Source organism: Pipistrellus hanaki (genome assembly GCF_964339955.1).
Source record: "Pipistrellus hanaki genome assembly, chromosome: X".
NCBI lineage: Eukaryota > Metazoa > Chordata > Mammalia > Chiroptera > Vespertilionidae > Pipistrellus > Pipistrellus hanaki.
Genome location: NC_140524.1, coordinates 14,196,433 through 14,211,779, shown reverse-complemented (window position 1 = coordinate 14,211,779; position 15,347 = coordinate 14,196,433). Strand labels below are relative to the sequence as shown.

Genomic DNA, 15,347 nt, shown 5'->3' with positions numbered 1-15,347 from the left:
CTGTTCGCACTTATTATTAATCACAGGAATTTGTAAATATTGTACTTGTAAAATTTCAGTTTTTACATTATTGACACTTCAGCAGATATAAGGGGGAACGGGACTGAGCTCCTCAATCTTGAGCCCTGGACAGAGTCTAAGGTGCCTGTTGGCTAAGCAGATGCATGCAGGCTTATGGTGGCAATGCTGTCACTGTGTTTGTGGGGCTGGTAGCAATGAGCTTTGTACATATTCCATGCTATATGGTTTCTAAAACCTTTGCACAGTCATTAGCTCATTTTCCCCTGAGGTATGCCTGAAGAGGTAGAAGCAGAGATTTACTATTACTGGATAGGAGAATCTGTAGAGGCCATCTTAGCCAAAGGACACATACTACAGGTAGAAAAACTGAAGCCTCAGAGAGGGTGAAGCAACCTGACTTAAATCACTCGGGTAACTTTTAGCAGAATTCAGACAGCAGTTAAAACTCTCCTCACTCTTAGGCCAGGGACCTTTGGTAATCCCTCTGATTCCAACAACATCAGCAATAGCAATGAAATAAGTGAGATTCTACCACCATTTATATTCATTAAAATGGTTAATTGAAAAATCCCTATAATTATATCTTCTCTTTGAACTCTTTGGGATGAGGACCGTAGTATTTATGGTGTGGTTTTATTTATTCTAAACATGTATCATTTACACATCTACAATGTATCAGGTATAATGTAAGGAGTACACACACATACATACACAGTACATCACAAACACTGTTCATCTTGCCTTCACTCTGAAGCCTTCTTAAAATTTATCACAAAAGAGTTCCTCCCTGACACCTTTACATATTGCTCTCCCCAAGTAGTTAGCATGTTAAGCAGAGTGAGCTCTTCCCAGAAAGAATCTTGACCTTTAATCATTTATAGATCCCAGTGACTGGTATATGATGGCTACTCAGTCCAAGTTAGTAGAATAAAATGCAGGATATCCACCAAGAGACTGCCATTTGCTAACTGTGTAGCCTTGAACAAGTCACTTCACCTCTTTGTATCTCTGTTTCTTCATCTGTCAAACAAGTATGATGCTAATCCCTACCTTTTTAATTAGTGGTACAAAAAGATGTAGTGTGGAAATAAGTGCCTGGTTCATGGTAATCATTTGGTAAATCTAGCATCATCATCATCATCATCCTCATTTCACACATAGTAACTTCAGAGACTAATAATATCTCATGTTAACCAGTTACTATGTATTAGGCACTGAAGATGCAAAGTTGAATTAGACAAGGTTTGGGATAACATGCTAGTTACGTGAAATAAAAGACATTTAGATGGTTCTGTGTTAGATGAGGATGGGATGCATTTGAGATTAGCAGAATCTGGAATTCACACTGTGTTCTGTCATTCAGTGTATGGGGTACCCAGCTTTGTTTCTAAGTTAGGCAAAGCAGGTCTACCCACAAATTGTTTTGAATTTAACAGTGCCCTAGCCATGAGCCATAGTATTTATAATATGGAGGTGAATTACTGGTCAAAATGGACCCTTTCTGATTTTTCTGGGTTTGACTATGGAATCTTCAGATAACATTAATGCAAAAGTTTTCACCATTGTTAGAAATCATGTGGAATACTCTATTGCTTGTGTGCTTATTCTCTGTCAAATACTGAAAAATAAAACGTTATTACTTAGTCCTTTCTCTATTAACCATGTTAGTCAACCTTACAAAATGAAGACAAATCTAGCGTAGTGGAAAGAGTATGCCCTAATTCCAAAGGGCATACTCTTTCCACTACACTAGATTTGTCTTCATTTTGTCACCAGTATTCACTTATGACTAATGTGAGGCTATGTGCAAGTGGCCCCATGTCTTGGAGCCCACAAAACATTGTGTCCAGTGGGATATTAATTCCTGTTTTGTGTCTGTCTTGGAAAAGATCGGTGGAGCTTAGAAATGGAGTTTTCGAACAATCAAGTGTGTGTGTGTGTGTGTGTGTGTGTGTGTGTGTGTGTGTTAAGGGAGAAGCGATGCTTGATATTGAGTACGGTACTCATCACTGGAGCCTGATGTCAAAGCCATGGACAGATAAAGGATTAGGTTAGATAAGGATACATGGGTGTTTTTATCTTGTGAATAGCAAGAACATAAAAATGAATTAATAAACTCCAAGTATAAATAAAAAGGATAAAATGGAGAATCCGCTGTGAGGTTTCTGCTCTTTACAACTCTAATTTAGGGAATTGAAAAGGTTTCTCTACTGTTCCTCACTGAAGATACTTTTCAGGAAATTATATTCCTTTAAACTGTATCCTCCCTACCTTAATCAAATGCATCATGGTTCCATGGAATCAGCTTGCTGTTTCATGAAATCTCACATTTTCAAATAGAGAGAATCAATTATAATTGGAAATGTAAAAGTGTATGCAATTCAATGTGGATTGAACGACAGGTCAGTACACTCTTATAGTAATTCAAGATAATCAGAATGTACCGCAGAGTAAATGGAAAAGAACTGAGAGAGAAGGTACATCTTTGAGAAGTGAATTCATTCATCAGAGGTCTGTAACACTTTTTAATCAAACCAGAATACACCTCTAAAGCCAGTAGTGAAAAGGGGTATAACTAAGCCTCTCATTAATAAGGCATTCTCCCTAGTTGCTGAGACAGCACTTCCATCCCAAGCTGGTGCTTACTGTTCTTTGGTTGACTCTGGATAAACAGGACCTATATCTTTCATTTTGGGGGGTGGAGTGTTTTATTTATTTATTTTTCTTTATTGATTAAGGTGTTATATATGTGTCCTTATCCTCTCATTTTCCCCAACCCCCACTTCCCCAATTCAGGCTCTCAATCCCCTGTTGTCTGTGTCCATTGGTTAGGCTTATATGCAGGCATACAAGTTCTTTGGTTGATCCCTACCCCCACTCTTTCCTACTTTTCCTCTGAGGTTTGATGATCTGATCGATGCTTCTCTGTCTCTGGATCTGTTTTTATTCATCAGTTTATGTTGTTCATTATATTCCACAAATAAGTGAGATCATGTGATATTTATCTTTCTCTGACTGGCTTATTTTGCTTAACATAACACTCTCCAGGTTCATCCATGCTGTTGAAAATGGCAAGAATTCCTTCTTTTTTACTGAAGCATAGTATTCCATTGTGTGGAGGTACCACAGTTTTGTTTTTTGTTTTTAATCCACTCATCTGCTAATGGGCACTTAGGCTGTTTCCAAATCTTAGCTATGGTAAATTGTGCTGCTATGAGCATAGGGGTGCATATACCCTTTTGGAGTGGTTTTTCTGGTTTCTTGAGATATATTCCTAGAAGTGGGATCAAGATTCAAAAACTAAAACTGGAGCTATATCTTTTAAATTATAGGACATTTTTTTACAACTTTTCAAAATCTTTTTTCCCCCCATTTTTTATTAAGGTATTATATGTGTACATATTTTACCATTGCTCCCCCTCCCACTCCCATTCGTGCCCTCACCCCCCAGTTTTTTGCATCCATTGGTTATGCTTATATGCATACATACAAGTCCTTCGATTGATCTTTATCTCCCCCTCCTCTCCCTAACCTTCTCACTCTAATTTGACAGTCTGTTTGATACTTTACTGCCTCTAGATCTATCTTTTTGTTCATCAGTTTATAGTGTTCTTTATTATCCACAAATATCATGTGGTTTTTTTCTTTCATTGACTGGCTTATTTTACTTAACATAATGTTCTCCAGTTCCATCCAGGTTGCTGCAAATGGTAAGAATTCCTTCTTTTATGACAGCATAGTATTCCATTGGGTAGATGTATCATAGTTTTCTGATCCAGTCATCTGCTGATGGGCACCCAGGCTGTTTCCAAATCTTAGCTATTGTAAATTGTGCTGCTATGAACATGGGTACATATCCTTTCTGATTGGTGTTTCTAGTTTCTTAGGATATATTCATAGGAGTGGGATTACTGGGTCAAATGGGAGTTCCATTTTTAGTTTTTTGAGGAAACTCCATACTGTTCTCCACAATGGCTGCACCAGTCTGCATTCCCACCAGCAGTGCACAAGGGCTCCTTTTTCTCTGCATCCTCACCAACACTTGTCGTTTGTTGATTAAATGATAGGACTAACTTTGGAGAACACCAGCCTTAAATAGGAGCATTATGCTGAGCGAAATTAAATCAATTGAAGAAAGATAAATATCACATGATGCCACTCATTTGTGGAATAATAATGAACAACACAAACTGATGAACAAAAACAGATCCAGAGACAGAGAAACTTCGAATAGACCATCAAACTCAGAGGGAAGGTGTGTGTGTGTGGGGGGGTAATGGAAAGAGATCAACCAAAGGACTTGTATGCATGCATATAAGCCTAACCAATGAACACAGACACCATGGTGGTTAGGGTATGAACAGAGTTGTGGTGGGGCCAATGAGAGGATAAGGGCACACATGTAATGCCTTAATCAAAAAGAAAATAAAAAAGTCTAAAATTAAAAAAAAATCATTGAATGTTTTAGAGACAGAATAATCAGAATTCAGCTTCAAACTATTGTCTCATAGATTTACTTTTGGACTGTTTTGAGGAAATTCATGAGTAACATTTGTCAAGAATGTTATCAACTGCATACAAATGCACATCTCAAAAAAAAAAAACACTTGGAAATATTCTATCTCTTCAGTAGGTTAAGCATACCCTCCAAATTTTGTTTTTATTTTTAATGTACTTACTGCCACCTTTTAAATAATGCTAGGTAAAATCCAATCTAAATCAGCACTACTTTTAATCATACAAATTATGCTTCAGTGGTGCTACTGTGAATGAATCTGTGAAGTATTTCCTTGCAATATAGCCCTTCATACTTCATAGCTTCTTTTTGAACTGGATAATTATAGAAGAAAAAATCATGTTTTAGTGCTACTTGAGGTTTTTTATTAATGTTACTTTTGCAATGACTAATTATGTTATCCATAAAGACTGAGGAAAATATTATGTAATTTGAGTCATTAAAAAGGCCTTCCATAGCCCTACCTGGTTTTGCTCTGTGGTTAGAGTGTTGACCTGGGACCTGAAGGGTCACGTTCAATTACAGTCAAAGACATGTACCTTAGTTGACCCTGGTTGGGGGAGGGAGGTAATGTCTCTCTCTCACATCGGTGTTTCTCTCTCTGCATCTCTCCAACTCCCTTCCACTCTCTCTTTAAAAAGCAATGGAAAAAATATCTTTGGGTAAGGATTAACAAAAACAATAACAATAACAAAGCCTTTCATAAACCTTCATCTCTTGTACCCCTCCCCAAAGCTCTCATGTATTTCTATCATTACAGTGATTTTATGTTTAATGTTTACATATAAAAATGTTTGATGAATCCATCACATGCTGGCACTGTCCTGCTTCACAAACTTTGTCATCTCTCTGGTACTAGGATGTTAAACATGTGATTTAATTGTTCTTATTCTTCAGGTAAAGCTTGTTGGCCACAAGCCCTGTGACTCAATCAGGTTTTGAGTATGCAGCACCTCTTCTCAAACTAAGTGTTTTAAAGAACTGAGAAGGTGCCCCTTCTGATAACAGAGAGTGGGAGGGAGCCTTAGGTAGTTTTCCTACTTTGAGACTTGAACTCACAAATACACAGTGTATATGTCTTGGTGTAACAGAGCTACCAATCACATAGTAGCCATCTTTACAAAGGGGAAAGAATTCTCTTCAGCTTTCTCATCTTTGCATGGAAAAATTAATGCTATGTGTGTAATCTTGTCACTAACTGTTAGGCTATGTCAAGAGTCATGACTATCAGATTATCCAGAATGAAGATGGTGATAGTACTGCCCTCCCCTGAGCTGGCAAATCACACCTAAAATAGAATACAATGAGTTAGAAGAGCCCCAAACAATCGAAAGCCCTTCCTGGGAACACCTAGAATAGTGCCAGCATGCAGAGCGCAAGCATTAGAAGAAAAGGTGAAAAGTTGGACATTCCCAATAAATAAATGAACAAGCCACGGATATCTCAGCCTAGAGAAAAGACAACACCGGTGGATAGAATTGATGTCTTTCAACAGATGAAGGCTTGTCATGAGAAAGAAGAGGAGATATGTTCTTTGTAGTTCCAAAGTATGATCCATAGTTAGAAGCTCTGGTGAATCAAGGGTGTAGCTCACAACCAGGAAGAATCATCTAATCAAGCTGTCTCAACATGAGACAGGCTGCTTCAAACAGTAGTGAACTCCTTGTCACTGGATGTTAGATGGCCCTTTGTATTGCAGATAGGCTTGAAGCAACAGTATGGAGTAGGGAAATGGACCAAATGACTTATGTAACTCTGAAAAAAAAAGCTAGGCCAATTAAGTCAGTAAGTATTTATAAAGGGCTTATTATATTTAGTCCCAAGAAAGTTTTTAATTTTCTAAGTGCCTGAAAATAAAGTTCTTTGTTTTTCCTCATCAGGAGATGACACATCCCTAGCCTATTCTTCTCACTTCCATGCATACCCCTGAAAACTCTGAGCAGAACACATTTTCCATTCTAGGGCAGGTCAAATATCTACCTTTCTTCATTCATTATCTTATTTTGATGATGCCAATCTTCCAATTGGATTTTTAAAAAATAAAAATGGACTTGATTTTCCAATTCCATAAAATATAGACACTCTCTTGCCCTTTCAGATGTCATAATAAATATCATTTTTACTTTAAATTCTTTATTGTTTAAAGCACATGTGTCAAACACAAGGCTCTCGGGCCAAATCCAGCCCGCCAGGCCTTGCAATGTGGCCCGCACCGCGCTGTCATCACTGCACTCCGCTGTCAGTTTATGACATTGTCAGTTTATGACTGTTCAGTAAACCATTCGGCCCGCGATTTAGGCTGGATTTTAGATTTTGGCCCCTTCTCTGATTGAGTTTGACACCCCTAGTTTAAAGTATTACCTAAGTCTCCTTTTTTCCCCATTGACTACTCCCCAGCTGCCTCCACCCCCAGCACATGCCCCCTCATCTGTGTCCATTGGTTATGCTCATATGCATGCATCTCTTACTCCCTAACCGCCCACCTTACCTCATAGGTTGGACAGTGTGTTTGATGCTTCTATGACTCTGGTTCTATTTTATTTCATCAGTTTATGTTATTCATTCTATTCCACAAATTAGTGAGATCATAAGACATTTATCTTTCACTGAGTGGCTTATTTCACTTAGCATAATACTCTCTAGTTCCATCCATGCTGTGCAAATGGTAAAAATTCCTTTTTTTCTGCAGCATAGTATTCCATTGTGTAGATGCACCACATTTTTCTAATCCATTCATCTGCTGATGGGCATTAAGCTGTTTCCAAATCTTAGCTATGGTGAATTGTGCTGCTATGAACATAGGGGTGCATGTATCCTTTCTGATTGGTGTTTCTGATGTCTTGGGATATATTCCTAGAAGTGTGATTGCTGGGTCAAATGGAAGTTGAGGAAATACCATACTGTATTCCACAGTAGCAACACCTGTCTGCATTCCCACCAGCAGTGCAAGAGAGTTCCTTTTGCTCCGCATCCTCTCCAGCACTTTTTTTGTTTATTTGTTGATGATAACCATTCTCACTGGTGTGAGGTGGTACTGCATTGTTATTTTGATTCGCAACTCTCAGATGATTAGTGACTTTGAGCATGTTTTCATATGTCTCTTGGCCTTTCCTATGTCTTCTTTCAAAAAGTTTCTATTTAGGTCCTTTGCCCATTTTTTGATTGGGTTGTTTATCTTCCTTTTGTTAAGTTGTATGAGTTTCCTCTAAATGTTGAAGATTAAACCCTTATCTGTGATAACATTGGCAAATATGTTCTCCTATGAAGTGGGCTTTCTTGTTGTTTTGTTAATGGTTTATTTGTGCAAAATAGTTTTATTTTGATGTAGTCCCATTTGTTTATTTTCTCTTTAGTTTCCATGCCTTAGGAGCTGTATCTGTTAAGAAATTGCTTCAGCATATGCCTGAGATTTTGCTGCCTGTGGATTCCTCTAATATTTTTATTGTTTCCCATCTTATGTTTAAGTTCATGGCAGTTTTAAAAGTTGAGCTGCTATCCTATATAATAAAAGGCTAATATGCAAATCTACCAAACAGTAGAATGACTGGTCGCTATGACGTGCACTGACCACCAGGGGGCAGACACTCAACTCAGGAGCTGCCCCATCTTGGTAAGTGCAGTCCCATAACCAGAAGCTGGGCTCAGGGCTGATGAGTGCAGTGGAGGTGGTGGGAGCTTCTCCTGCCTCTGCAATAGCGCTGAGGATGTCCTACTGTAGAGGGGAGTGGGCCTACGCCATCACTTGGACATCCCCCAAGGGCTCCCAGACTGTGAGAGGATGCAGTACAGGCTGGGGAACCCCTGATTCCATTAATTTGCACCCAACCTCTAGTATAATAAATAATTGAGCATTCTTGGTACCTGAATATGGACTATGTGCACAGGGAAAGGAAATATTGCACTTTTTAAGCCCTGTATTGTAAAGTAGAAAATGTGATGTCTTAAATAAAACTTTAAAATTGGAACAATAAAAAAATGCCTACTAGTAAGTAGACATAGCTATTCTAAAAGCAAACTTTAAAAGAGAAAAAATACCTTCCTTCCTCGCTTCTTTCCTGTTATCCAAGTAAATATTTATCAGTCTGCTCAGAAAGCATTTACTGATGATGTACACTAAACTAATGTTAGGGATGAATAAAAGCCCTAAATATGTTATCAGCTAAATGACAAAATAGTATAAAAAGTGTCTTCATAAAGAATAAAAGGCTCAGAAAAGTATTTAACACTCCTTGGGACACTGAAGAAGTGCTCACAGAGGTGGCTGCATTTAGAATATGCTTATGATTTTGACACATGGAGTAGAGCTAAAGAGAAGAACACTCCATGCAGAACAGAATGGGCAACTGCGTGACAAGATTAGGGATCATGGTATGATCCATATTTATATGATGTCTCAAGTGGCTGGATCAGTGTTTGTGTGATAGGGGATAGAGAAAGATGAATACACTGGGCAGATAAATACATCTCTGTGAAAGGCCTTGAATGCCAGCCAAATAGTTTGGACTTTATATTTGGAAGAATAAATCATATCCCTTAACTTTTAAGATCATGATTTTTTAAAATAACATTAGTTTAAATTGCATTGATCCCTTCTTACCTTTGAAAGGCGTCAGAACTAAGTGAACATCAACCTCTGGTTATGTGTCATTTCCTCCTGTATTCCCACTCTCCATCTTTAGACTGCCCTGGGCCTGATACATTCTCCTTAGCACCCCATCTAAGGAATTAATATATCCCTTTTGGACATTGAAGCCAAGCAATTGCAGTGTTTTCAGTCCTATTGTCCAATTTTGGAGATAGTTTGTACAAATCAACAATTTTGACATTCATAAGTGTATACAATAGAACTGCCTGTTTAAATGGCTTCTATAGTAAGTGTAAAATTTGGAATCAGGCATGATTTGCTTTTTTTAACAATTATCTGTGCTATCATCAACCCTATGATGAATGTAGAAAGAAGTAGGATAAAATGGTGAGATCAGGATGACCACACACCCACTCTTTTGTTTAGCTTGATCCCTGTCAAAATGTTGGTGTGAAATAAAAGTACATTTAAAATAACAATTATAACATCAAAAACACACATTATGCTATGATGTTCCTCACCTCATTCTAAACACTTAATATATATATCAAAGAACTCTAGTCACTACAATTGAAAGAGATTAATAATGTGACTATTCCCAGTTGACAGAGGAGGAAATTGAGGCAAAGAGTAAAGTAATGTGTTCAGAATTACCTAGCTATTAAATAAGGAAACCAGTCTTTAGATCCAGGTGTTTTGTCAATGTGTGTGTTTATTTGTGTGTTTTTGTTTTTTGGGTGTTTTGTTTGTTTGTTATCTCACAGATTTTAAGGCGCCCCAGTTCAAAATTCCATTTTCCAAAACATTGGGTGTCTCCAGTAAATACAGGTAACTTGGCTGATCTCCCTTTTCTCAGTGTTTGAACCAGAACTTGGTGACACACCCTCTAAGAAAGCATCTATTTTTTCTTGTACCCATGACAGAGCTTGCACAGTAGACAGAGTGCTATCTTAAGAGCTGTGAACCTGGTTACTTTTAACCCTGCCTCTGCCATTTCCTGGCTATGTGGTCCTGTTCAAGTACTTCTGAGCCTCCATTTCCCCATTTGTACTGTGTGTGTGTGTGTGTGTGTGTATGTGTGTGTATGTGTGTGTAAGTGCGTGCATGTGTGTGTGTGTGTGTGTGTGTGTGTGTGTGTGTACTATATAATCCCAATGGATTTTTCAGCTCAAATAATCCATGATTCAGTAAACTTATAAAAACAGATACAGTTGAAAATTCTCAACTTAAGTTTACTTATCCATCTTAAATTGAAAATTGCATGTTTTTCTTAGAAAATGGAAAAACTCCAAGGAAAGAAATACATTGCTAAGCAGAATTGAGGGAGCTATAATGTCCTCACGGGAAGTTCTGTAAAGGCTTCATGGAGGTAAACATCCCCTAAACAGAGGTTTGCAAACTGTAGCCCATGGGTTTTTAGATTTTTATTTTTATTTTTTATTTTTATTTTTTTAAATATATTTTATTGATTTTTTTTCAGAGAGGAAGGGAGAGCGTTAGAGAGCTAGAAACGTCGATGAGAGAGAAACATCGACCAGCTGCCTCTTGCACACCCCCTACCGGGGATATGCCCGCAACCAACGTACATGCCCTTGACCGGAATCGAACCTGGGACCTTTCAGTCCGCAGACCGATGCTCTACCACTGAGCCAAACCGGTTTCAGCGGTTTTTAGATTTTTAAATAGTTAAGATTTTCAAACAAAAAGGAATATGAATTATGAGCAATATGAATGATATGAAATAATGAGTGATATAAAATATTGCATGAACAATGTAGATGCTTTCCATCACCAAGCTATTTCTAATTGGGATTGGATATCTATATAAAGTAAGTTGGATAATATCCAAAAGTATTTCATTCATTTGGAATTATGGTTTTGAAAAGTCTTAGCTAGCTTAACATTAAAAACTGTGTCAAGAATGCATAATACCAGTGATTCAAGTTTAGTGAATACCTAATATAAGTCTCCAATTTGTTTCATGCATTATTGCCCTGCTGCCCTGCACAACTGATTGAGTCTAATGTGTAAAATACTTGGATGAAGATTAAAAATTCTGTCCAGATTTCTGGGACCAATAAAAAGCACTGGCTGCATGTTTAACTCTCTAGTCAGAAACTTTGGTTTATTTGACTTTGGAACTTTTCATTTGATTCCTAAACATATACAAGATCAAACTTGTCCTATACAATTGTAATGAAATCCTTTTAAAACCATAACAGGTAGAATTATTGATATAAAGTTAAAACATATAAATGGTTAACCACTCATTTATTTGTCCATCTGGAGAATGAGGTGTTCTGGATAATTGAAATTCTTGGATTACTAAAGATTACCCTATCTAATAAAAGAGTAATATGCAAATTAAACATCACTCTGATACACCCACCAGCCAATCAGGAGTGGTTATGCAAATTAACCAAACCAAGCTGGCTGCAGCCATGGAGAGAGCAGGAGGGATGCTTGGATTTCCCAAGCAATGGAGGAAGCCAAGCTTTCTGCACACCCTGGTTGGTCCAGGACTCCACTTAAGGCTACAAAGTTTCAATTATAGAAGGTAAATCCCAAGAAAAATGGTGACAGCCACGGAGCTGGAGACAGCAGGCTAGGGTTGCCTCTGGCAATGGAGGAAGCCAAGCTTTCCACCTACCCTGGCCAGCCTAGGCCTCCTCGCCAGGCTACAAAGTTTCAATTATAGAAGATACATAAAACAAAACAGAAATGGTGGCAGCCGGAGCGAGCAGGAGGCTTGGCTCTGCTCCAGGCTACAAAGTTTAAATAGAAGGTAAATAAATTCCAGATACCAGGGCCTCTTCTTAGCTTGCTGGGGGGCATCACTGGCCTGAAAACCACCCCTGGCCCCTCGCCCAGACCACCCCATTCCCTAAGGGAACCCCCACCCTTCAGGGCAAACCAGGTGGCCCACACCCATGCACCAGGCCTCTATCCTATATAATAAAAGGGTAATATGCAAATTGACCATCACTCCAACACACAAGATCAAGATAGCTGCCCCCATGTGGTCAAAGATCCTGCCCCCATGTGGATAGAAGATGGCCATCACAAGATGGCCAGCAAGAGACGGCAGTTGGGAGGGACCAGGACTGCAAGGGAGGGCAGTTTTGGGTGATCAAGCCTGCAAGGGAGGGCAGTTAGGGGTGAGCAGGCTGGCAAAGAAGGGAAGTTTGGGGCAAACAGGCTGGCAGGGGAGCAGTTAGACATCAATCAGGCTGGCAGGGCAGTGGTTTGCGGGTGATCAGGCAGAAGGGGTTAGGGGCAATCAGGAAGGCAGGCAGGTGAGCAGTTGGGAGCCAGCAGTCCTAGATTGTGAGAGGGATGTCAGACTGCTCATTTAGGGGCCCCAGACTAGAGAGGGTGCAGGCTGGGCTAAGGGACCCTCCCCACCCCTGTGCATGAATTTTGTGCATCTGGGCCTTTAGTCTTTTCATATTATGTAATAGGTATCATTTTGAAATGTAATTAGTATTTTTATGACTTCTTATAAAAATTATACTGAACATGCTTTACTCTTTCTTGATAACTTAGACATTATTATGAGCACTAGTTATTGTACTCTTCTATAATGTTATACTCTGCTATAATTGTGCCCTTAGGAGCTATTATGATGGATATGAATTCTTAGATCTATATTAAAAGACCATATATTCTTATGCTCTTTAAGTTCTGAATTTTCTGTGTCATTTTCTTTGGCTTTCTGTGCTGGCAGTTTTCATGTCTCAGTGTTTATAGTGATTGTGCCTCTAAAAGTGTTTCTGCTTTCTCGTCATCCATGATTTGCTAAGTAGTGGGAATCAAATAGCCAAGCTTGTTAGAGTTCTTTATCAAAAGTCAATTTTCTATCAGCAAAGGTACAGAAACTTTTCAAAAGCACAACTTGTCGGTTGAGAGGCCTTTTCAATACCTTATGGACATTTCATGGTACTCTTCTGGAGTGCTGATATTTTTAATTTAATAAATCTTTATTGTTCAGATTACCACAATTGTTCCTCTTTTTTTGCCCATATCTCCCCTCTACCCAGTTACCACCCCAGCATCTGCCTTTACCCCGCCACTGTCCTCATCCATAGGTATACAATTTTTGTCCAGGCTCTTCCCACATGCCCAAAAACCCCTTTTCCCTGAGAAGTGTCAGTTCACTCCCTTTCTATGCCTCTGATTCTATTATATTCACCAGTTTATTCTGTTCATCAGATTTTTTATTGACTTGATTTTTAGATTCACTTGTTGATAGATATGTATTTGTTATTCATAATTTTTATCTTAACATTTTTTCTTCTTCTTCCTCTTAAAAAAATTCCTTTCAGCATTTCATGTAATTTTGGTTTGGTGGTGATGGACTTCTTTAGCTTTTTATCTGTGAAGCTCTTTATCTGACCTTCCATTCTGAATGATAGCTTCGCTGGGTAGAGTAATCTTGGTTGTAGGTTGTTGCTATTCATCACTTTGAATATTTCTTGCCACTCCCATCAGGCCTGCATAGTTTATGTTGAGAAATTTTCTGACAGTCTTATGGGTGCGCCCTTATAGGTAACTGTTTTTTTCTCTTGCTGCTTTTAATATTCTATCTTTGTCTTTGCTCTTGGCATTCTAATTATGATGTATCTTGGTGTGGTTCTCTTCGGATTCCTTTTGTTTGGGGTTCTGTGTGCTTCCTGGACTTATAAGTCTATTTCTTTCATCAAGTGGGGGAAGTTTTTGGTCATTATTTCTTCAAAAAGGTTTTCAGTAACTTGCTCTCTCTCTTGTTCTGACACCCTCATAATTCTGATGTTGTTACGCTTAAGGTTGGCCCAGAGGCTCCTTACACTATCTTCATATTTTTGGATTCTTTTTTCTTTTTTCTTTTCTGGTTGTGTGTTTTTTGCTTCTTTGTATTTCAAATCTTTGACTTGATTCTTGAGATCCTCTAGTCAGCTGTTAGATCTCTGTATAATATCTTTTTATTTCAGTCAGTGTATCCTTAATTTTTAGTTAGTCCTTTTTCATATCCTCGAGGATCTCCCTAAATTTATTAGCCTTTTCTAGAAAATTCTTAAAAAACCTTATAACCATGGTTTTGAACTCTATATCTAGTCATTTGTTTTCCTCCATTTCTTTCATTTGTGATCTGTTTCTTTGTCTCCACATTTTCTCTGCTTCCCTGAGTTGATAGAGTGGCTTTGTGTGCTAGGTCTCCTATAGGGCCCAGTGGCTCAGCCTCCCCAGTTACCTGAGGTGGACACTCTTGGTGCACCTCTTTGTGGGCTGTCTTCACAGTCTTATAGTTAATCCTTGATTGTTGTTGGTATCACTGGGAGGAATTGACCTTCAGGCCAATTGGCTGTGAGGATCAGCTGTGTCTATGCTGGGAGAAATTCTGTGCTGGAAATATCCTTATAGGAGAAGACTTGCAAAAGCCTCTGTGTTCATCTTGGATGGGGCAGAGGCTTAGGATGGAGCAGAAAGCATTGGTTTCCCATCAGCTCTGCCCTAATAAGCCCCTGTGTCTCAGTGTCCGGTGGTAATCACTGCAATCACCTCTGAGAGGAAAGTGGTCATTGGGTTCCACCCACTTCCAGACAGCCCAGTTCCTCCCTGAATGAGTCTGGGTCCCCAGAGTCTCATCCGGAACTGAAGGTCAGTGCAGTTGGGAGCTTTTCTCTCCCTCCCACTTGAGAAAGCCATCCATGTACTCAGTTGCCCGCCCTCTCCACATGTGTGCCTCAGTACCACTGCCTTCCACAGCTCCTCTGAGTCTCAGTGTGATTTTCTCTTTCCTGACATTCCAGTTTCACCCTGTATGAGTCTGGGTCCCCAGAGTCTTGCCTGGACCTGGAGTTCAGCACAGTCGGCAGTTTGTCTCCCTCCGGCTTGAGAAAGCCAGCCACACACTCAGTTGGCAGTCCTCTCCATGTGTGCATGCCTCAATTCCTCTGCCTCCTGCAGCTGCTCTGAGACTCAGTGAGATTTTATCTTTCTTTCTACTTGTAAGATTTCCACTCATCCAGCCTTTCTGTGGTTCTGGATGATGTCCATTTTGTCTTTTAGTTGTAGTTTTGAAATTGTTGTGCAAGGCAGCAGTTTAGGTGTTTACCTATGCCACCATCTTGGTTTCTCCTGGAGTGCTGATTTTGCCAGAAGATAAGCCTCTTGGGTAATAGAATCATGCTAAGTATACTGAAAAGTTCACTTTTTATTAAAGCACGATGTTATTCTTAGTCACTT

General features: G+C 39.1%; 1 protein-coding gene across 2 annotated transcripts in view; it reads left to right on the top strand.

The window, feature by feature from the left end:
- The window catches only part of AFF2 (ALF transcription elongation factor 2), a 510,630-nt gene that overhangs the window by 337,362 nt on the left and 157,921 nt on the right, over window positions 1–15,347 (top strand). The gene's annotated exons all lie outside the window — the stretch shown is intronic.